Here is a 21,781-nt window from a genome sequence, read left to right as displayed (position 1 = left end):
TTGGCTTCAGCTTGAGTCAACAGGAGGGTCCAACAGGAACACCAAGAAAAGTTCTCTGCTGTGCCTCTCTCAGGAAAGTAAAGATCAGTGAAGACTTGCGGCCTGCTAGCATTGCACATCTAGCTGTACCAGCAAGCCAAGCTCAGCCTCTGTCGCTGTCACTGTGTGGAGAGTCCTTTTTATACTCCCTCCAAGCATCACATGTCCTCCACAGGTCTGGCCTCAACAAGTGCATCTGTCTTAACCGACATCACTCTTCCAATCAACCCAAGTCTACAGAAGTGACAAGAAACTTCTGCACACCACCAGAAGTTTTTTTGGTACAGTTTTTCTCTGTGGAGTCTGGACAAATGGAGCTCAACAAAGGGATGTAAGGCAGTGTTCTTAATGAAGAACATCCTTCCACCTGTGTCTGCTTCGCAAATCTGCTTTAGCCTTTCACCTGTGTCTGCCTCAGGAAAACAGTCCTTTAAGTGTTTGCCCCAACAGAACACCATTCAACACAACTGACTTTCCAAAGGACACTTAAGTTTCCACTTCATACTTCTGGCCTGCATGTACATTCAAGCACACACACACACACACACACACACACACACACACACACACACACACACACACACACACACGAAGATGGCAGAACACTGACTCAAACACACTCAACAAATGAACACACCCACTCTATACACACCGAAAATATAAAAGCAGAGTGGGTGTCAGGCCAAGGTGTGAGCTGTGGTCCCGCAGGCATTGTACCATAAATAAAAACCAGTTAGAGGCCACTAAAGAAGAAGCAAAGAACAATTCATTGTAATTTGCACAAAAGCAAAAGACTGTGCTTTTGAGTATCTACAATCAGAGGAGGGATGACATTGAAGATGAATACCCTCAATACGGAGAGTTCTGAGATAGTCATCAAGAAAAATGCACTGTAAAACTCCGTGAGACCCACCGATGCCATTTCTCTTATCACTGCTGCGGTACATGTGTTACCAGCCCCCTCTCTTCATCTCAATTCTTTCTATTATCTTTTCTATCTCAGTTTCTTCTTCAGGGAAATCTTCCTCCTACATTCAGATTACAGAAGGCCCCCTTGTTATGGGCTGCAGAATCAATGGCTGTTTTTTCTTCCCTGGTTATTTGTTGGGGGGGGGGTGTATCTTCACTGGGCTGTAAATTCCGAGGAGCCCAAATTGAAACTGGTTTGTTCAACAATATAATCCCAGTACCTGGCAGGAAAACAGACAGGGGATGGGCGTTCAATAATTGTTTGAAAGTAAATGAGTCCCCGAGTGATTGCCAAGGAATAAAATGGATCACCCCAAACTAAACCAAGCTAAAATAGAGGCTTGAATACCAAAGGCTGATATCCATGGACACAAGTCTTGCCTGACTCCTCCTGGAGTCAGGAAATGAAAGGGACACAACTTACTTCCTGAAATTGAAAATAAGGACTAAAACTAAAAAGGCATGTTGCTAAGGAGGCTGTGGAGAACACATAGCGAGGGATTGTATTTCTCATCAATAGATACCACCCACATAGAGAAAAATTTAACAAATGAAAACACAAATAGCCATGCCCTCAGAATTAAAACTTTAACTTATAATACAGCTATCAGATGCAGTCAAATCTACTGTGAGCGGTGATATTCCTGGGGATGGGGTTCCTGAACTAGATAAAAGTAAACAGTATTATAAACACCCACATTCCTTTCTCTCTCTTTGCTGACTGTGGACATAGTATGACCAGTTGCCTGAGGCTCCTGCCACCATGTTTTCTCTGCTATGATGGACTGAAGCCTTGAACTGGAAGCCCGAATAAACCCTTCCCTCCTTAGGTTGGCTCGGTGAGGTATTTTGTTTCAGCGATGTGTAAAGTTGCTAATATAATGACTGCTGACCCCAATCCTAGTGGAAACAAGGTCAGTATTACAAAGAACATTGTTTTTTTTTTTTTTTTTTTTTTTTTTTGGGGTCATGGTTGCTTAATCTAACTCTGAGAAATTGGCTCTAGGATAGTAGGATATTAGAAATGAGCTCTAAGTAATTCCAGATCCACCAAATGAAGAGCCCTGGGACCATAATCCAACAGTGCAGCCTCCTTGTCCCACTCCCGGCTTCATCTGCAGGGATAGGAATGCATTAATCAATACCCGTCTGCACTGTGGGAGTTACGCATCTGTCTCTCTTCCACATCACCCACTGATTGCTCTTTGAAGAAGCAGTAGTTCCACTGACATTTCAAATACTTAGGTTTTTTTTTTCGGCTATTCTTTATGGCTTTCAGTAGCAATGGAAACTGTTGTAGTTACTGAGTTAGTAAGCTTAAGGGTAGCAACAAAACGAGGAAGGAAAGTGGACTGTGCCTGTGTGTTTAGTATATGTGTATATGCATGTACAAGTGTGTGCACATGTGTTTGATGTGTTTGCATGTGTGTTCATGTGTGCACATGGAGATGTGGGTGTGTAGAGACATGTTTGTGAATGTGTATGTATATATGTATGTATGTATGGGCATATATATGTATATATGTGTATGTGTATATATGTATGTACTATGTGCAGGTGTGCATTGTGTACATGTGCATACAGGTGTATGTATATGTGTATCTGTATAAATGTGGGTGTATGAGTATATGTGTGTACATGTCTTGATATATGCAGGTTTGTACCTATGTGCATATATCTGCACGTATATGTATGTGCATGTATGTATGTACATGTGTGTCTATATGGCATGTGTCTATGTGCATTTATGTGCCTGTGTGTGTGCATGTGGTATGTATTTGTATATTTGCATATGTGTGCCTATGTGTATTGTGTACCTGAGTGTGTATGTGTGTTCATATGTGTGCATATGCCAAATGTGCATGTGTGTACCAGCATGGGTATGTCTATGTGTGATAATGATAGTATATGCATTCTGCTCGTATTCTCTGTCCTGAGCTCATTATGTTCTCACAAAGAAGAGTCTATGTTTGAGCACAAAATAGTCCTTCCGACTTAAAAGAAAAGGCAAAGAATACAGCAAATACAGAGGCGAATACCAGCAGCAAACCACTGAACTGAGATTAGAACCCCCGTTGAAGGAATCAGAGAAAGAACTGGAAGAGCTTGAAGGGGCTCGAGACCCCATATGTACAACAATGCCAAGCAAAAGCTTCCAGGGACTAAGCCACTAACTAAAGACTATACATGGACTGACCCTGGACTCTGACCTCATAGGTAGCAATGAATATCCTAGTAAGAGCACCAGTGGAAGGGGAAGCCCTGGGTCCTGCTAAGACTGAACCCCCAGTGAACTAGACTGGTGGGGGGAGGGCGGCAATGGGGGGAGGGTTGGGAGGGGAACACCCATAAGGAAGGAGAGGGGGGAGGGGGATGTTTGCCCGGAAACCGGGAAAGGGAATAACACTCGAAATGTATATAAGAAATACTCAAGTTAATAAAAAAATAAAAAAATGAATAATAATACACTGCTATTATCACATGTTGTGAATAAAAGACTGAATCTATATAAAAAAAAAAAAGAAAAGGCAAAGCACCAAAAGTCTAAAACTAAGCTTCTGATGGAGATTGTGCAGCCACAAGTAGTTGATTTGATAGGCTGTGGCATGCCTGACTTGTTCTTGATGAAAGAGGAGACTAAGGCAAAGGACCAAAGATGAGCTGTGTTTGAATGTTAGAATCATGAAGCTCACATACGAGCTCCATCGTTTAGAAACTGTTTCTGGAACCAAGTTTTTTTTATAAAAAAATGAACTTGAGGTTCGAAATTATTATTTCATCATTTCCAAATTTCCCAAACCTCTCAAACGTTGGCAAAATAGGCATGTGTCACCAAATCCTGCTACATTAAAAATCGTATGAAATTGGGCCAGGTATTTCATTTCTTTTGGGCTGCTCTGTCATCTCGATTATGACTGAGTCCACTTACAGAACAACCGGAAGTCAAAGGACATGGATAATTATACAGTAGAATGTTAAGGATTAAATAATCAATATTTAATGTCTTCATGGCTTTTGGGAAAACAGGATTGTGTCCTATGCCAGACAGCTTCCTGTGAGCACAACAGAACATAGAGTTCACTAACTCCCTCCCGGGGCCTGACAGGATAGACTCCTGGCTCAGTACTTTTGCAGGGAGAATTGGAAGGCCATAGAGGGGGCACTGGGCTCCAGCAAAGGACTCACCTCATTGTCAAAAAGCATAAAGGAAAGAGGAGGGACCTGATATCCCGTAATTCCCTGAAGGTCCTCCTACTAGGCCAGGAGGATGCCTTCACCTCCATGATACAGAGGAAGACCAAGCCTTACTCAGGCTACATAACCTCCTCCACAATGACAAGCCTGAATCAACTCAGCTGTTACAAGCAGCTCAGGAAGACTCTGTCTGTGTACAATACATTGGAAGGGACTTAAGGGACCATTTATTTCCAGGGCTTCATCTTCGAGTAGAGCAATCAGATTTGTTAAGTAACTCAGCCAAAGTCACACATCAAGCACTGTGAGCTCAGCACAGCAGTAGGTCGTGCAGTTCCTGCCCAGAAACAAACTATTAAGCCAGCAGGTAAGACATCAAGTCTTGAAAGTTGGTCTGAAATGGAAGCATTCATAGAACCTGGGACGGTCATAAGCAGGTAGGCTGGGCCCAGACTTTGAAATTTGGAACAAGTGACTAAAGAGCAGCTGGAGATCAAGGTCAGGTATACACTGGGAATGATTACAGCTCCTTGGCAGCTTTCAAACAGGGTAAGGGGGAAAAAAAGCAACACCTACAGTCTCTTAAAATGGCTCGAAGCCAGGCTCCCTAAGGAAGTGATTGGGGAACAGACCCTGTAATTAGTCCCCAAAGCTTCTGCCACCCCCTATGGCACCTGCCATGACAGCTGTCCCTTCCCAAACAGCTCGGAGTCCTGAAGTGGCCTTGAAGCAGAGACAGAGCCAGTGAGGCCACCCCCACACTGTGGTGGCCTTGTAGCACTGGCAGAGACTCTGAAGCACACGGAAGAAGCTGAGGAGCCATGGCCTGGGCAGTGAACTCTTTTCTCTGCCAGGCAATGGCAGAGCTGCAGCCAGGACCTGTCTCTCAGCTGACAAACTGGGAGGCAGATCTGAGGGTTGGAGACCCTCCGACAAGCCTTCCAGGGCCACCCATGCTGCTAATCTCTGTGTGGCTTCTCAGAACAAGGAGAAACAGGGGATGGGTCATTAAAAAGACACCAGCTGAGAGCAATGGCATTTTCATTCTGGAGTCTTCTATCCAGTTGTCCTTTTCAGGGGACTCTTAGTGGAAAGGGACGGGTACAAGCTAAGCACACATCTCAAGGAAGAAGGACAGAATAGTTCTGTGCAAATTCATTTCATTTTTCCTACTTGTCAGAGGGATGATCCCTGCCTTCTGTGCTGTCTGAATCCACTGTCACTGATCAACCTTGTCTCTCAGGTCCTAAGGTTTCTGGGAAGTGTAGTCCTCTGGTGAAGCTTCCACTGGGAGCTTATATTTTAAAGAGAGTTTCCTTCTGGCTCCTTTTCTGTCTGACTACAAAACATAGAACAACCAGCCAGCATGAACATTGCTAGGGCATGGAGGTGAGGGTAAACACAGCCTAGAGAACATCATCTGGAATATGAATGGCTTCCAGGCTGTTTCTACTTGAAGAATACCCAGTAATTTCTTCAACTCTTCAGGAGTCAGGAAGAATTTTAATAGGGCCCAACTTGTTGTTCTGCTGGGGACACTGCCTTCTCAGCAAGATGGCCATTGCTGCTTGATTATAACCACTGAGAAGGGAAGCCTGTGTTGTTCCTTTCTGAGCATGTTGAGAAGTCTTGTATCCATGCTTCTAAGCCACCTTCCTTCCCTTCAGTGGCCACAGTAAGTTTTCTCTGACAGGATCATACACTCATTTTCAGAACTCCAATACAGACACCCTTAAGAATGAGAGGTCCTTATGTGAATATTGGCTGCTGCATTTTCTATTCTGAGGAATCAGTATGAAAAAATTATATGTCTTAGAGCCTTTAAATGTATCAACTCCTTATGCATTCAACATCCATGTGACGTCTATGGTGGTTTGGCAGTTGTAGCAGCCCTGAGAGCCCTGAGTGCTGACGATAACTTCCAGAAAATGCCAAACAATAAATATTTTGAAATGAATGGCTATTTTACTGCATCCTGCCTCTCCACTGGGGTGTGGGGCGGGTGCCACATGCCTGAGATGGGCAAGGTCTGAAGCAAGGGTCCACTGTGGTTTCCAGTCTCTTCTCTGGGTACCTGGGCACTGACAGGGTACTGTCAGGAGATGGAAGTCTGGAATGGGGCTCCAAGGTCTACCTTTCCCCTTGAGGTGTCTTTATGCCAGGCAGAGGTGGGAAGGTGGGGTCTGAGATGAGTGTTGAGAACACCTGAGACCTGGAGTGGAGGAAACTTTCCTTAGGAGTTTTAGGTGTGGTTCTTTAGTCTAAATTCTTCTCTGAAGTGATCCTTAATGAAGCAGCTCCCCTGAAAAAAACCCTTGCTTGTTCATACTGGTTTATTGGTGGTGGATATAAATGCATATACTTTATTCGGGGTGAACTAGGGATTAAATACCTTTTGCAGGAAAAAATATCCAGAAAGAAAGCTCATTGGCTGAAGGCTCAGGGCTATCTAGATACCTCATTAGCATGGAGAAGAACTCCAGGTGTTATGCTATGTGACTTAGTACCCATGGTCATTTAGTGGGATATCATGGTTGTGGTTACATGTTCAAGAGCAGGTACAGACGGGTAGGGAGTAGCTCCACTTCTATTCAGAGCTTGAGATTCCAGGGGTCTGAGTTCACTCAACCTTGCTCATTCTCATGTCTGTCTTGTAACATGGTTCCACAAGCCCTAAATGGCCTGCAAAAATTCACAGCTACTTGACTTCGCTATTATGATACGTTAATAGTTACGGATACTTTATGCAATAGGGGACATGGTTGTGCGTCAATAAAACTTTATTCACAAAATCAAGGAGGGGGCCAGATTTGTTTCTTTGGTTATTGTCTCTTGGCTCTGGTATAGATGATAATGTTTCCATCACTCAATTTTGTCCTAATCATTGAGGTTTAGAGTTACCACACAATGTAAAGCAGCTGGAAAGTCAGTTTGCACACTGCAAAGTAGCATGATGTCTGAGAACGTGAAGCTGCATGACTGGCATGCACCACACTTAATCCATGGGTATGTGACAGCAGCCAAATACGTCAGCAGAAGAAAATAAATACGACAGTGTACTGAGAAATAAGAAGTAAATGTAACACTGTAGAATAACACAAACATTGAAAAATGCAGGAAAGTTCCTAAGGGAATTGATAAACGATCAAATATTTATGGTAAATGATTTGTTCTGGGACTGTAGTTTAATAATGGGATCTAAAGAAGTTCTGTTAAAGCAAAGAGCATGCCAGCAGATAATAGGCTTGCGTTTCGTAACTTGGGACATGATTGAAATAGAAAATTATGGTCTCCTCAGACAATCAGTTTTCTTTTCTGTTGATGTTTTCCTGAGGCAAACACACGATGGAGTGTTTTCCTAAAGCAGACACTAGTGAAAAGATGTTTCGTTAAGGCAAGCACGTGAAAGGTCACATGATGAAAAAGCCTTCACTACACACAAGTCAGAAATCAGCGTCTTTCCTGTTCTGGATGATTCTATCCCCAACTTTCCATCCTGGAACTCTAGGAGAGATGCACACACTCTTTACTCATCGCAGGAATCTGTATATCTTGGTGTCTGTCTGTTGTCCTCTACACTGTGGTGAGGTTGAGTTGTAAATGTATCTCTTTTTTTAAAGAAGAACAAATATGTACTTGAATGAGTTCAATGGCAAAGAAAATAAATTCCTTATGTATATTTTCCCTTTTGGATCCCTAACAACGAGGATGATCCTCAAAAATGAAATGGTGGAATGACTTTTGTTAATGAAGAATGGAATCTTGACATATCATGAGAATAGTGAAGATTATTATCAAAAAGGTCAGACTTCTCAGCCTGGAAGAGATACAGAAAGAATCATTAAGGGTGATGACTGGAGTTCATAACAGGCCTTTGGAGAGCCTTGATTTTTTTATATTTATTTTGTTAAATGTGGGGGTGAGGTAGAGGGAGGGTATATGACAGCACAGGCACATGAGTACCGGACTTCATGTGGGGAGGTCAAAGAACAACTCTTGGGAATCTGAGTTCTACTTCCATAGCGGCTTCCAGGAGTCAAATCCAGATCATTATGGCAAAAGACTTTATCCATAGAACCATCTAGGTGGACTGCAGTGAGAGTTTTGGTTTCTTAAAACCAAAACCAAAACCAAAAAAAAGTTATATTACATGAACATGTTTTTGTTTTAATCCCAGATGTGAGTTAAGGATAGAGCTGGCTCACATAATCCACAGCTATGATTTGTCTTGTGCTCTGAGAGGGGTGTATTCTGCCGGCTGAAGCTAGTTTGTGTTTGGAATTCTGGAGACTCTTCAGAGGGTATATAAATGCCAGAGCCCCAAGATAGGTAGTGGCTGCAGCCTTGATGTTACTTGTCTCTGATGCTGGTTCCTGCTGTTGCATTTGCTGTTTTGCTGGATTGCTGGATCTCTGTTTGTTCCTTGTTGGAGATATCCTGACAATGAAGAAGACTGGACTCGACAAAAAGGAACTCAATGCTTCTAATCAGCAGGAAGTAGTCTAAAGAGCTCTCCTTTTTCCTTCTAACCTTCTTTCTCACCTACCTACTGTTGGGGGTTTGGAAGGTATTGGGATGGAGTAATGTGTGCTGGATATAAGAAGCCAATAACATAGCCAAAAAGAATGGCTGTACTGGTCCTTGAAGAACTTTGTTTAAAAAGAAGGGTTTGGGGGTTGGAGAGATTTCTCAGTGGTTTAGAACACTTACGACTCTTCTAGAGGACTCAATTTCCAGCATTCATACAGGGTAGCTAACAGTTGTTTATAATTCCAGAGCCATAGAAACAGATTCCCTCTTCTGGCCTCTGTAGGCACCTGCCTTTGTGTACAAATAGCCACACACATTAACACATAATGAAAAGTAAAATAAATATATTAAAAGGAAAGTGTCCATGTGCTTCAAGGTAGACAAGGAATACATATATTAAGACATGAGGTCTTTGCTTGTGCATCCCATCAATTAATAGGGATATTATTCAGTTTGTGCTTGCCTAATATGTTGTTTTATAAATTATAAAAACGTCTGGCAAAAGCAACTTATGGAAAGAGGAGTTTATTTGGGCTCATGGTTCAAGGGTGTTGTCCATCATAAGGGGGAAGTGACAGAAGCAGGAGCTTATGGCCGCTGGTCGTGCTTTCTGTAGGCAAGAAGGGAGCAAGGGATTCCTGTGCTTGGCCAGCTTCCTATTTATATATGAACTCCAGAATCCTAGCCCAGGAAATGCTACTACTCATTTTATGGTAGATTCTCTCATCCCAGTGAATCTAATCAACAAAGGCCCTTATAGTTGTGTCCAGAAGTTTGTCTTTCAGGTGATTCTAGATTCTGTCAAGTTGGCAACAAGTACAGGTCTTCACACCTAAAAAGCACAAGGCCCTATACTGTCTGTAAATGCAGAACTTGGGAGGAAGCAGTAAGAGGGTCATAAGTTCAAGGCCACTGTTAGCTCCATAACAAGTGTGAAGTTGACCTGAAGATGAGAGCTCATAGCCAAAAGTACAAGTTACAAAAAGAAAAAAAAGATGGTCCACGTTAATGGTATCTGCTGCAAAGAAAAATATATAAGGTTTATGACATATAATAGAAATTATACCTCTTTAGGTTTTGATACCATCTGAAATAAGCCTTTTTACAACTTCGGGTGGTCTCCTTTCCTGCTTGCTTGGCCCTTTCACAGGACTGTTAGCCTTGTCTACAGATGGTTTACAGATCCTGTGAAGGCGTGCTATGTGCATCTGGTGGGCAGGGATCAGGGATGCTGTTAAGATCCCACAGTGGACAAGACAGCTTCCCACAACAGAGAATTATGTGGTTTAAAATGTCAATAGGGCCAAAATTGAGTCTCGGTATACTAGAGCATGCCTTCTCCACAGGGGTAATACTGCATCCGACAGGGTAAAAATTTGTTTTTAGGGAAGGAAAGAAAATCTTAGTATATTCCTGTGAGGATCACAGATACAGATTCAACACATGAAATTCACAGCGCAGGGCATTTTAGAACAAAAAGCCTCAAAGGCTCCTCGGGGAAATGATAATGAGAACAAGATTGGAAACACTAGTGTGGAGCAGGGATTAGCAGATATCTTTTTTCTCCTGGAGCCAAAGAGTAAGTTTGGGCATCTATAATTCTTGTGGCAACAACTCACGGAGCCTTGTCACCCAGAAGCACCATAGACAGATGACACACATGCACACCTGGATGGCTGTGGCTCGGTGAAACTCTGTGAAGTGAGGAGAAGGGCAGAAGAGTTGGCTCAGTGGTTGAGGGCACTTATTATTGAAGAAGTGCAGAAGACAAGGTTTCTTTAGTCCCCCCCCCCCTTTTTTTTTACCAGCACTCACAAGATGGCTCACAATTATCTGGAATTCCAGCTCCAAGGGGTCCAGTGCCCTCTGCTGGCCCCATCAGACACCAGGCATGTGAATAGTACACATAAACTCATGGAGTCTCACACACATGCAAATAAATATAAGTAAATAAGAATGTCTATAACAAAACAAAGCAAGAGTAGAAAGGCAACAGTTGGCTTGGTGCATTGTGCCTGCAATGGCAACATTCTAGAAGTAGAGGCAGAAGGATCAGGAGTTAAAAATCAGACAGCTACATAGTGAGTTTGAAGTTAAAGCCAGTTTGAAGTACATAAGAGACCAGAGAGAGAGAGAGAGAGAGAGAGAGAGAGAGAGAGAGAGAGAGAGAGAGAGAGAGACAGAGAGAGAGAGAGATATGAATATCAGAATTCACTTGATTTGTCAATATGATCCATTGTTCCATTGTTTGTTGAACCCTGAATTATGATTTAGGGTTTAAAAGTTTGAACTCATTGGCACGGGGGAAATTTTCCTAAACAGAACTCTAATGGCTCAGCCTCTAAGAACAAGAATTGATAAATGGGACCTCATGAAACTGAAAAGCTTCTGTAAGGCAAAGGACAAAGTCAATAGGGCAAATCAGCAACCTACAGATTGGGGAAAAAATCGTCACTAGCTCCAAATCCAATAGAATGCTAATATCCAAAATAGATAAAGAACTCAAGAAGCTACCCTCCAAAAAACCAAACAACCCAATCAAAAACTGGGGTATAGAACTAAACAGAGAATGCACAACGGAGGAATCTCAAATGGCCAAGAAGCACTTAAAGAAATGTTCAAAGTCCTTAGTCATCAGGGAAATGCAAATCAAAATGACCCTGAGACTCCACCTTATACCAATCAGAATGACTAAGGTAAAAAATTCAGGAGACAGTACATGCTGGCAAGAATGTGGAAAAAAAGTAACACTCTTCCTTGGCTGGTGGGATTGCAAACTGGTATAACCACTCTGGAAATCAATTTGGAGGTTTTTTAGAAATCTGGAAATAGGTCTACGTGAAGACCCAGATATGCAACTTGAAAGATGCCTCCTATGCCACTGGGGCATGTGCTCCACTAAGTTCATAGAGGCTTTATTTGTGATAACCAGAAACTGGAAACAACTAAGATGTCCCACAATAGAAGAATGGATACAGAAAATGTAGTTCCTTTAAACAATGGAATTCTATTCAGCTATTAAGAAAGAGGACACCATGAATCTTGCAGGCAGATGGATGGAACTAGGAAATATCATCCTGAGTAAGGTAACTCAGACCCAAAATGGCATGCATGGTATGTAGTTATTAATAAGTGGATATTAACCAAAAAAGTACAGACATGTAGGATACAATCCACAGAACTCAAGGTTAACAAGCAGAAGGGCCCACGTGAGGCCCAATCCCACTTGAGAAGGAGAAGAAAACAATCATGGGAAGCCGAAGGAGGGAGGAATCAGGGTAGGAGAGGGAACAGGGAGCAGAAAAGAAGAACATAATCAGGAATTGAGAGAACGGACAGAGATGATGCCCTGACTGAGGGCCAGCAGAAAGAATGGAAACAGGCAACCTCTAGAGATAGGAGGTGAGGGACCCTCTAGAATGTACCAGAGATCTGGGAGGTGAGAGACACTCAGGACTCAGAGGGAGGAACCTTAGATGAAATGCCCAAAAGTGGGGAGAGGGAACTTGTAGAGTCCACCTTCAGTAAAAAGACAGGGAACCAAGTGGAGGGATGGGGTTGCTATCTTTCATTCAAAAACTCTGACCCAGAATTGTTCCTGTCTAAAAGAACTACAAGGACAAAAATGGAGAAAGGACTGAGGGAAAGTAGAGCCAGTGATTGGCCCAATTTAGGATCCAGTTCAAGGGGAGGCTCTAAGGCCTTTTACTATTACTGATGCTATGGTACTGACAAGAGCCTAGCATGGCCCAACAAGCAGCTGAATGAGTCAGACACAGATACTTATATCCAACTAATGGACAAAATCTGAGTACCTCTGTGGTTGAATTATGGAAATGTTGGAAGAAATTGAGGAAGAAGGTGACCTCATAGGAAGGCCAGCAATCTCAACTAATCTGGACCCCTGAGATCTCTCAGACCCTGATCCACCATCCAGGCAGCATACACTAGCTGATATGAGGCCCCCCAATATACAGCAGAGGACTACCTGATCTGGCCTCAGTGAGAGAAAATGTGCCTAACCTTCAAGAGACTTGAGGCCCCAGGGAGTGGGGAGGCCTGGTGGGTGGAGGGGGTGGGGACATCCTCTTGGAGACAGGGGAGGAGGAATGGGATGAGGAATGTTAGAGAACAGACTGAGAGGAGGATTAAGATTGGACTGTAAAAAAAGATTAAAGATAATTAACAAAATAAAAATAAATAAAAAGGTCAAAACAGAAGCTGAAAACACAAGATGCATGCGTTACTTATAATCAGGTACATAAAAGGTTCTCTGTGAGTATGAGAGAGAGTGAGAGAGAGGGTGGAGGAGGAGAGAAATGAAAGCTTCAGCTAAAACTAAGAGGATGTGAGGATGTTCCACTGAAGTATGATTCCCAAATTGTCTATTAATTTGATGAAGTACAGGACGTCAAACTTAGGGGAACTCTCAGATGTTGAATAAGAAAAGAGGTGTCAGGGGCTGGGGATTTGGCTCAGCGGTAGAGCGCCTGCCTAGCAACCGCAAGGCCCCGGGTTCAGTCCCCAGCTCCGAAAAAAAAACAAAAAGAAAAAAAATACTAGCAAGAAAAGAGGTGTCATGGCATTTCAGTTACAAATACAATCCAATTCACAAAGCATGCTGTATGAGGTAGGGTTTTTTAGAGTAACAGAACTTATAAAATTAGTCTCTCTCTCTCCCCCTACACACAGACACACAGACAGACAGACAGACAGACACACACACACACACACACAGAGACAGAGACAGAGACAGAGAGACAGAGACAGAGACACACACACACACACAGAGAGAGAGAGAGAGAGAGAGAGAGAGAGAGAGAGAGAGAGAGAGAGAGAGAGAGAGAGAAGTAATTTACAGGCTTCAGTTCAGCTAATTCAACAATAGCTGGCTTTGAGTGGAAAGTCCTAGAATCTGGTAGGCTGGATGTCTCAGCTGGTCTTCAGTATATGCTGGAATCCCAAAGAAGTAGGCCTCAGTGCCAGTGAGGAAGTGGCATTGGAAATGTCTAGCAAGGCCAAGGCAAGCAGGCAAAGATCAAAAGCTTCTTTCTTGAATGTCCTTATACAGGCTGCAAGCAGAAGATATAGTCAAGATTAAGGGTGTATCTTCCTGCCTCAAGATTCAGATTAAAGTTCCATCATTCTACTTCAAAGATCAAGATTAGAAGTGCCTCTTCCATAGGGGTTGGGGATTTAGCTCAGTGGTAGAGCACTTGCCTAGCAAGCGCAAGGCCCTGAGTTCGGTCCCCAGCTCCGAAAAAAAAAAGAATTAAAAAAAAAAAGGAAGTGCCTCTTCCTACTTCAAATTAAGCAAAAAACAAATCTCTCACAGGTGTGCCCTCCATTTGGGGGGTTTAGTCCTAGATATAGCCAAGTTGACAACCAAGAATAGCCATCACAAGTCCACACCCTTTCAATTGGACACACAATCATATTTCCTTATGTTGCAATTAATTGCCAAATTAAAACAATAAGTAGGTCATAATAATGCCTAAGCATAATATAACTATCCCATGTATAATCACGAATGCATTATATAATTAACCAGGTCATAATTATGCCTGGTTATCCCTGACATAACTATTCCTTGTACAACTGCAAACACATTATAAATCTAGAATAGGTGGCAATGTCCCTTGAGGGACATTCTTTTACTATATCAATCTTAAATATGATAATCACTGATATTCTATTAATTGGCATCACAACACATGGTAAAGAAACTGAAGAAAGAAAATACAAAGAAAAGTACAAATGCATTTTTAACAAAATACCACAGAAATATTCATGTCAATTATAATTTTCATTTCTGTAACTGGTCACATGGCCTTAGCTACTATTTATGACTGCCTTCCTCTACTACTCATTGTGTATTTCCTCTACCCCCAGCAAGCACCACAGCAGGCGTTGACTTTTTTCCTGGAGGAATGACCTGTATCTTCATCCCTGATGGGGTCGTGCCATTTGTCATCCCGCCTGGATTAGTCCATTGTAGTTTCCCATTGACGTTAATCACAGGACATGGCATCACAGGGATCTCCTACACTCTGGAAAATCTTTCTTACTTCATTTGTGAAGAATATATCCAATTTCTACTTGGTAATCTGGATCAAGCATCCCTCCTAACACTGTTATTTCTTTCTTAGCCTGTTGGTTTAGGGGCATCAGAAGCCCAAAGTGGCCAGGGATAAGTATGAACTTCCAGTTCGATAGAATGTTTGTTGTGGCTCCTGGCATGAATGCTCACCATTACAGAACCAAAACTTCTAGACCAGCAAAACTCGAGGTTGTAGGAACAGGAAGAAAATATTTTCATAGTCGGTTTCTAGGGGTGATAGTAGTTGGAACTATTCTCTTTTCCACCCCTCAATTCCTGGACCTGTGGATCTTTGTCCTAGCCCTCCCGAATGCTTGTCCCTAACTGGCATTATAACTGTGTGTCTTGAAAAGGCCATTCCATCTTTCTACCAGGAAAGTTGTTTCATGTCTCTGCTCTTGGCAAATCTGGCTCTTAGCAGCAGCTGTAGCCAGCTTAGCTTTTGTGGGTGGAAATCCATAGGGAGAAAATTTTCTCAAACCTATTTTAATAAGCATTCAACCTCTCTCCTTGCCCACCATCCACCAGAGGTAGTGAAAAGAAAACGTATTAGGATATGGGGGAAGTGGACCTGTTTGGCAATGGTTCTTCGTGTGCGTTGGGTGAGCTTCTTTAGCAGCAGTTTGGTCCCATAGCAAACACCAACCATGACCCAGCAGCTGCAGTCAGTCCTCTCAGCAGGCAGATAGCATACACAAACCAGCAGCTGTAGTCCAATTTTGAAGCTGCAGGAACTTGGTGAGAAGCTCTTTGGCAAGTTTCTTTCAATAGTGGCTTTACCACAAGTGGAATTCAACAATGCTATGTAAGGTGAAGCAATGTATCTGGGTCATTAGTGAAGAATAGCAAGGCAGAGCAAACCAAACCAGTGCTCAATGCTCCTCTCCCACTGTCTGTGGGGTCGTATTTATACTCCTTCATCCCACATCCTTTCACATGTCTGCTATAGCAAAACATCCTTTCACCTCTCTCTGCTTCAGGAAAACATTCTTTAATCTGTCTGCGTTTACAAGACATCCTTTCACCTGTGTGCCCCAGCAAAAGATAATTTGACATAACTGACTTTACAAATGAACCAGAAATTCCCACTTCAGAAATCCATGTTATATAGCCCATGTATAATCTCATCTCTGTCGCTGTAGCCACTTTGGATAGTGGCAGGAAAGGCTTGGGAAAGTGGTTCACTGTTCATAAAATGGGTCATGTTATCTACTTGATTTTAAACTCCTCCTCAGCTGAAGTTACCTTTTGATGAGCATCTACAATTATCTTTACATCCTTTCCCCATTTGGAGAGATCTACCCACATCTTCTCCAGATGTCTTTCTCGTGAATTTTCAATCATGCTCTTTCAAATCTTTCAAACCCATGAATCAGTGGAAAATCATACATTTGGCCATTTCTTCCTCAAAACAAAATGTATGACCAGGTGTGCTGCCCACAGTTCTGCCAGATGTGAAGAGTTCCCTTTACTGGTGTCTTTTAGGGTTGTCCCAGAAAAGGGTTCTAATGCTGCAGCTGCACTTCTGGGTGGTGCCTACATAATGCAGAGCCATCAGTAAGCCCACTCCTAGTCTTCACTTCCTCAGAGAACACCCATGAGGCTATCGGTGTGTATTTCACAGCAGATACCACTGTAATAGGAATAGAAATCATAGGCATCTGGGTAACGTCTTCTAACTTGCTTGTGCCTTCAGGACCTGCTCAGGCCTGTTCACATACATACAACTTCCATTGGATAATAGATTGCTGCTATGAGCCTCCTAGCTTATGACTTGCTGGACCAGATAACACCCAGTCCATGATGGGCAGTTCTTGTAGCTTGGAAAACTTGGTGGCCCATTGTCAAACTTTCAGTTTCAACTAAGACCCAGAAGTAACCAAGAGATGTTTTTCAAAAGGAGAGTAGCTGTCTGTAGATAATGGAAGAGTCTTACTCTAAAATCCCAAAGGTCTGTTCTGTGATTCACTTGTAAAGGGGTCTGTTATAGGCATCAAACGGTATCTTTATCTGCCACTGATACCTCAAGTACCATTGGGTCTGCTGGATCATAAGTTCTAAGTAGTAGAGCAAACTTCAAAGCAGGCTGTAAAGAGATATGCCTGTTGAAGAGCCTTCTCCTGTTCCAGGCCCCCCACATAACTAGCATCTTTTCAAGCCACTTGGTCAACAGGATGGAGTAACACACCCAAGTGAGAAATGTGCTGTCTCCAGAATACAAATTGACCCATTAAATGTTGTGCTTCATTCTTAGTGGTGGGACAGGTCAGATACAATAACTTATTATTCACCTCAGAAGGAATATCTCTGCAAGCCCCATACCACTGGACTCCTAAGAATTTTGCTGAGGTAGAAGGCCCTTGAATTTTGGTTGGATTTATTTCCCATACTCTGATGTGCTTATGTTTTGCCATTAAGTCCAAATGGTGGCTACCTTTTGCTCACTTGATTCAATCAGCGTAATGTTGTCAATATAGTGCATCAATGTGACATTTTGTGGAAGCGACAGATGTTCAAGATCTATGTCTTTAACAAGTTATGACACAGGGCTGGAGAAGTATGATCTCCTTGAGATAAAACTGTAAAAGAATACTGTTGGCTTTGCCAACTGAAAGCACATTGCTTCTGGTGGTCCTTATGAACAGGTACTGAAAAATAAAAACATTACTTGACCAATAGCTGGATACCATGTACTAGGAGATGTGCTAATTTACTCAAGTAAGGTCTTCACATCTGGTTCAGTAGCTTCAATCACAGTCACTACCCTATTTTTGAGTTTTTGAAGGTCAACTGTCATTCTCTCCATGATCCATCTGTCTTTTGTACTGGCCCAATAGAAGAATGAGAGGGAGATGTGATGGGAACCACTCACTCCCCTACATCTTTCAAGTCCTTGATGGTGGCCCTAATTTTAATCGAGGGATGCAATACTCTTTTTGATCCCATGTTTTCCATGGCAGAGGCAATTCTAAAGGCTTCCATTTAGTCTTTCCAGCCATAATAGCCCTCCCTTCATGGCTCAGGAAACCAGTGTGAGAATTCTGCCAACTTGTAAGTATTCTATAACAATTATGCATCCTGAGACTGGGAGAATAACCACAGAATGAGTTTGAGTACACAGCAGACCTACTGTGAGTGAGACTCTAATAAAAGATCTATTAGTTATTTGATCTCCATAAGCTCCTGTGGGTCCCCATCTGCTCCACCACTGGGCATGGCCTCTTGGGGGAGGATGAACTCTGGAGTTGGACTGTGCTTATCCCAGGCCACTGGATGCCAGGCTGTAGGGAAGTGCTAAAATACTGCTCTGGGGGAGGGACATGTGGGAAGTCTGAGATGTGGGAAGCTGGACCCAGGCTGTGGAGTTTACAGACTCTTGGACATCCAGGAAGTGCGCTGGGACTTGCAGAAGAGCCAAGAATGGAGTTGGGGGTCCATGGGCTGGAGACAGCATCTAGCCCAGGGCTAGGGAAAGGGGGAGTTCTGGCTTGTCTATTGATGATTGTCTTTAGCTTGGTGGAGGTAGGCTTGGTGGTGGTTGTGCCTGGGAGCACAGAGAGGCCTTCTACAGAAGAATTGAGCTGCAGCTATGTAGCTTTTTTCACAGTTCCCATAGTGAAATCTTGATGAAAGAGATGCTCCATTGTTCTAAACATTTTATTGGCTGTTCATGATAGAAAATGAATGCATACCTTACCACATCTGAGATTAAATACCTTTGGCAGGGAAGAATATCCGAGAAGGGAAAATTATTGGCTAAACCCTCCAGGCTTCTAGGTACCTCATTAGCATGGAGAACTTTTTTATGGGCCTGCATTACCATAGGACACGTTTCTTTTATGTGAGGAGTATGACACATATTCTAGACCAGAAGTCTCATAGGAAGCAAGGAGTTCTCTAAGTCTCAGGTGTGTGCCCACTGAGTCTCCAGATCTCACGAAACCTTATGAAACTTCTTGGCATGGTTTTACATCCAACAAGCTCCTACTTTAACTGGAGGGCCACAATGTTTGTTGGGATCTCCTGGAATCAGCATCAATTCAGAACCAGTATTTAGTAGGCCCTAGTAAGTCTGATTGTTTCATTTTCCCCAGTATTCAGTTGCCCTTGTAAAAGGCCATATGTCCTTCTGGGGAAGAGCTAGAGAAAGGCCAGCAGTAAAGCTTTTAGGTGGTTTATCAAAGTTTTTTCTCAGAGGAATCTAGTCTTCCTCCATTCAAGGGATTCTAGGTTTACAAACTTGCTTAAGTCTGGAAACTGATTCACGGGCCAAGATTCTTCTTTGTCATGATCCAATGTGGTCTTTCTTTCATTTGCTGGAGAATTTTTCTGCTTACCCAAATTAAATAAAAATTCAGTAGTCTTCTTACCTATCTCATGCCAGGATACAGCATGATTGATTAGTCAATACAAAAGGTCTACATAAGGCATGCCACCATTAAATCTACTTTGTCTGTACAAATAATAATGGGTTAGGCCATTATGAACGTTTCTTTGTCTATGTTGCCTATTACCATAACTATGATCACCTTGCTTCAGAGATTCAGTGTTACCACATGGCCCCTGCTACCTCAGAGCTCAATTAAACCCATTACATTTAATTTGTCCAATTGAGCAGCAGCATCTTCAAATATAAGGTCTGGCAGAAAGAAAAGGGCAACAGCAAAACTCTTCAAATGTACTGGTGCCCCTCTCATGTTTTTACATCTTGTAGGATTAATGAAGGGCGTGTCTTCTGGGCCTTCCCATTGTGGAGGATTATGAGTGGGTACACATTGTACCTACTCCAGCATTGCAGTTTCCTTGAGCCTTAAAAATACCTTCATTAACATTAAGCAAAGGGATATTAGGCAACTCAAACTCCTTTTCAGTAGGCAAATACTTCAGTCAACTATTCAAACACAAATGTTTGACATGTTTTTTTTCCACTGTGCAAGCTTCCATATTAAGCCTAGAAATTCCACTCAGAAGGCCTATATCAGTAAACTCAACCTGATCTAGTTTTATGTTCCTACCATCATTATCCCACACCTTTAGAATTGAATTGATTCTCACACATATTTGCCAAACTTCTGCTTGAATGAATTAGCAAACTCATTAAGCTCTTTAGTAGTGTAGCACACTACTTCCTCATGGATTACTCTTTCTATCTCTCCTCTAGGAGCCCAATTTTCCTTAAGTCTGGTTATAGGTATAGAGGCAACTGTTGGTGGTCCCGAGGAATGTCAGTATCGTCTTGCCCAGCTGCCATCTCCTTCAGAGAGGTTGTTGCTGGTTTAGCAGATATTGAAGGATTCATTTCCCCCATCAGAAGTGAAAAGGACAATATTTCAAGAGGTAGGGTTGAGGGTACCACTTCCTTGGGTGAGAAAAACCCTTGAGAATCTGAGGGTTTAAAGTTCTCAGTTCAGTAGGGTCCTCAAACACATTTCTGTCCCAAGTTACAGGATCTTGTTCTTTAGCAATTACCTTTAACTGCCAACATCCTTCAAGGCTTGGACTTGAATTTTCACTGTAATTCAATCAGTCATATAATGAATGCTTCAGTTTGATTTTCAGAAACTTGAGCTCTATGGTAGCGGGAAAGAAAAGTCTCTTCCAAGGCATACTTAGAAATCTTTAGACTGTTACATGCACCTGGAAGCAGTCAGTTTTACCACTAAGTTCATTGTTGTCCTTCACCATATTCTGAAATGTCAGAAGTTGGTTTATTTTTATCACAAAGCTCATTCTCTTCCTTTGTCATTTTATGCAGAGATGCCAAGAACAACTATCCAGCATCATATTCCTTATTTTTACCCAAACTTCCAAATGTTTCATGTATAGGTACAGGAATTCTATTGTGCACACACTGATGAATCAGAATAACCAAATATATTTATTTGCTGTTTGTAATATAGTTCACACCATGGGCTTGAAGTACTCTCTGAGTTCCCTGGGGAGGATTCAGTAACTGGAGAAGCTTTGGTAACTGTAGGTGTTGGCAAACTGAAAAGCATATTCCTGATACTTGAAAGATTAATTATACTTCTGTTGCTCTAGAACTATTTCTAGCACCAAAATATGTACTAATCAGGGTTTTCTAATGCAATGGTTCTCAGTCTGTGGGTTGTGACCCCTTAGTGGGTATTGAATGATCCCTCATCAGGGTTGCCTAGGACCATTGGAAAACACAGATATTTACATCGTGATTCATAACAGTAGAAAATTAGAGTAATGACATAGAAACAACAATTTTATGGTTTGAGGCACCATAGCTTGAGGAACTGAATTAAAGATTCCTAGAATTAAGAAGTTTGAGAACCACTGCTCTAGAGTAACATCACTTACAGAATGAATTTCTCTGTCTGTCTGTATATATATGTATATATATATGTATTGTATATGTATGTATGTATGTATATATGTATGTATATGTATATACACACATTTGTGTGTGTGAGAGAGAGGGGGGGGAGAGATAGATAGATAGATAGATAGATAGATAGATAGAGAGAGAGAAAGAGAGAGATTGATTTATGACTTACAGACTGTAGTACTAACCCAACAATGGCTGACGGTGAAGAAAACATGCAGGAATCCAGGATTTGCTCAGTTTAGTGGATTTCTCAATTGGTCTTCAGTATTTGCTGGAATCCTGAAGAAGTGGGCTCCAATGCTAGTGAAGGAATGGGGATAATATCAAGGCAAAGACAAGTGGGCACAGAATAAAAGCATTCTTCTTCCATGTCCATAAACTTTCAGAAGGAAGTATGGTCCATATCAAACATCCATGTCTTTCTGCCTCAAGATTTGGCTTAAATGAGTATCTGAAAGGTCTAGATTACAGAGAATGCAGAGAAACTCTCTTTTACCCATTATCAGGCCAGTTGTAGGATATATAAGTGTATGTATGTATTTGTGTATGTGTGTATATATGTGTTATATGTGTATATGTGTAATGTTATG

General features: G+C 42.1%; 1 long non-coding RNA gene across 2 annotated transcripts in view; it reads right to left on the bottom strand.

Annotated features, from left to right (window-relative positions):
- Positions 1–788: 788 nt before the first annotated feature.
- The window catches only part of LOC102553349 (uncharacterized), a 62,516-nt gene continuing 41,523 nt past the window's right edge, over positions 789–21,781 (bottom strand). Inside the window, exons 7-8 of one of the 2 annotated variants that reach the window (XR_015631239.1) lie at positions 21,377–21,491; positions 789–1,229 (exon numbers count right to left, since the gene is read on the bottom strand). This is a non-coding gene — a long non-coding RNA (uncharacterized LOC102553349). Of the gene's footprint in view, positions 1,230–13,290; positions 13,806–21,376; positions 21,492–21,781 lie in introns of those variants that run through there. The other variant, XR_015631240.1, reaches the window with a different exon arrangement.

This window comes from Rattus norvegicus, chromosome 10 (assembly GCF_021556685.1).
Source record: "Rattus norvegicus strain SHRSP/BbbUtx chromosome 10, alternate assembly SHRSP_T2T, whole genome shotgun sequence".
Lineage (NCBI taxonomy): Eukaryota > Metazoa > Chordata > Mammalia > Rodentia > Muridae > Rattus > Rattus norvegicus.
The sequence above is the reverse complement of the archived record's forward strand: the minus strand, read 5'-3'. Positions and strand labels throughout refer to the sequence as shown.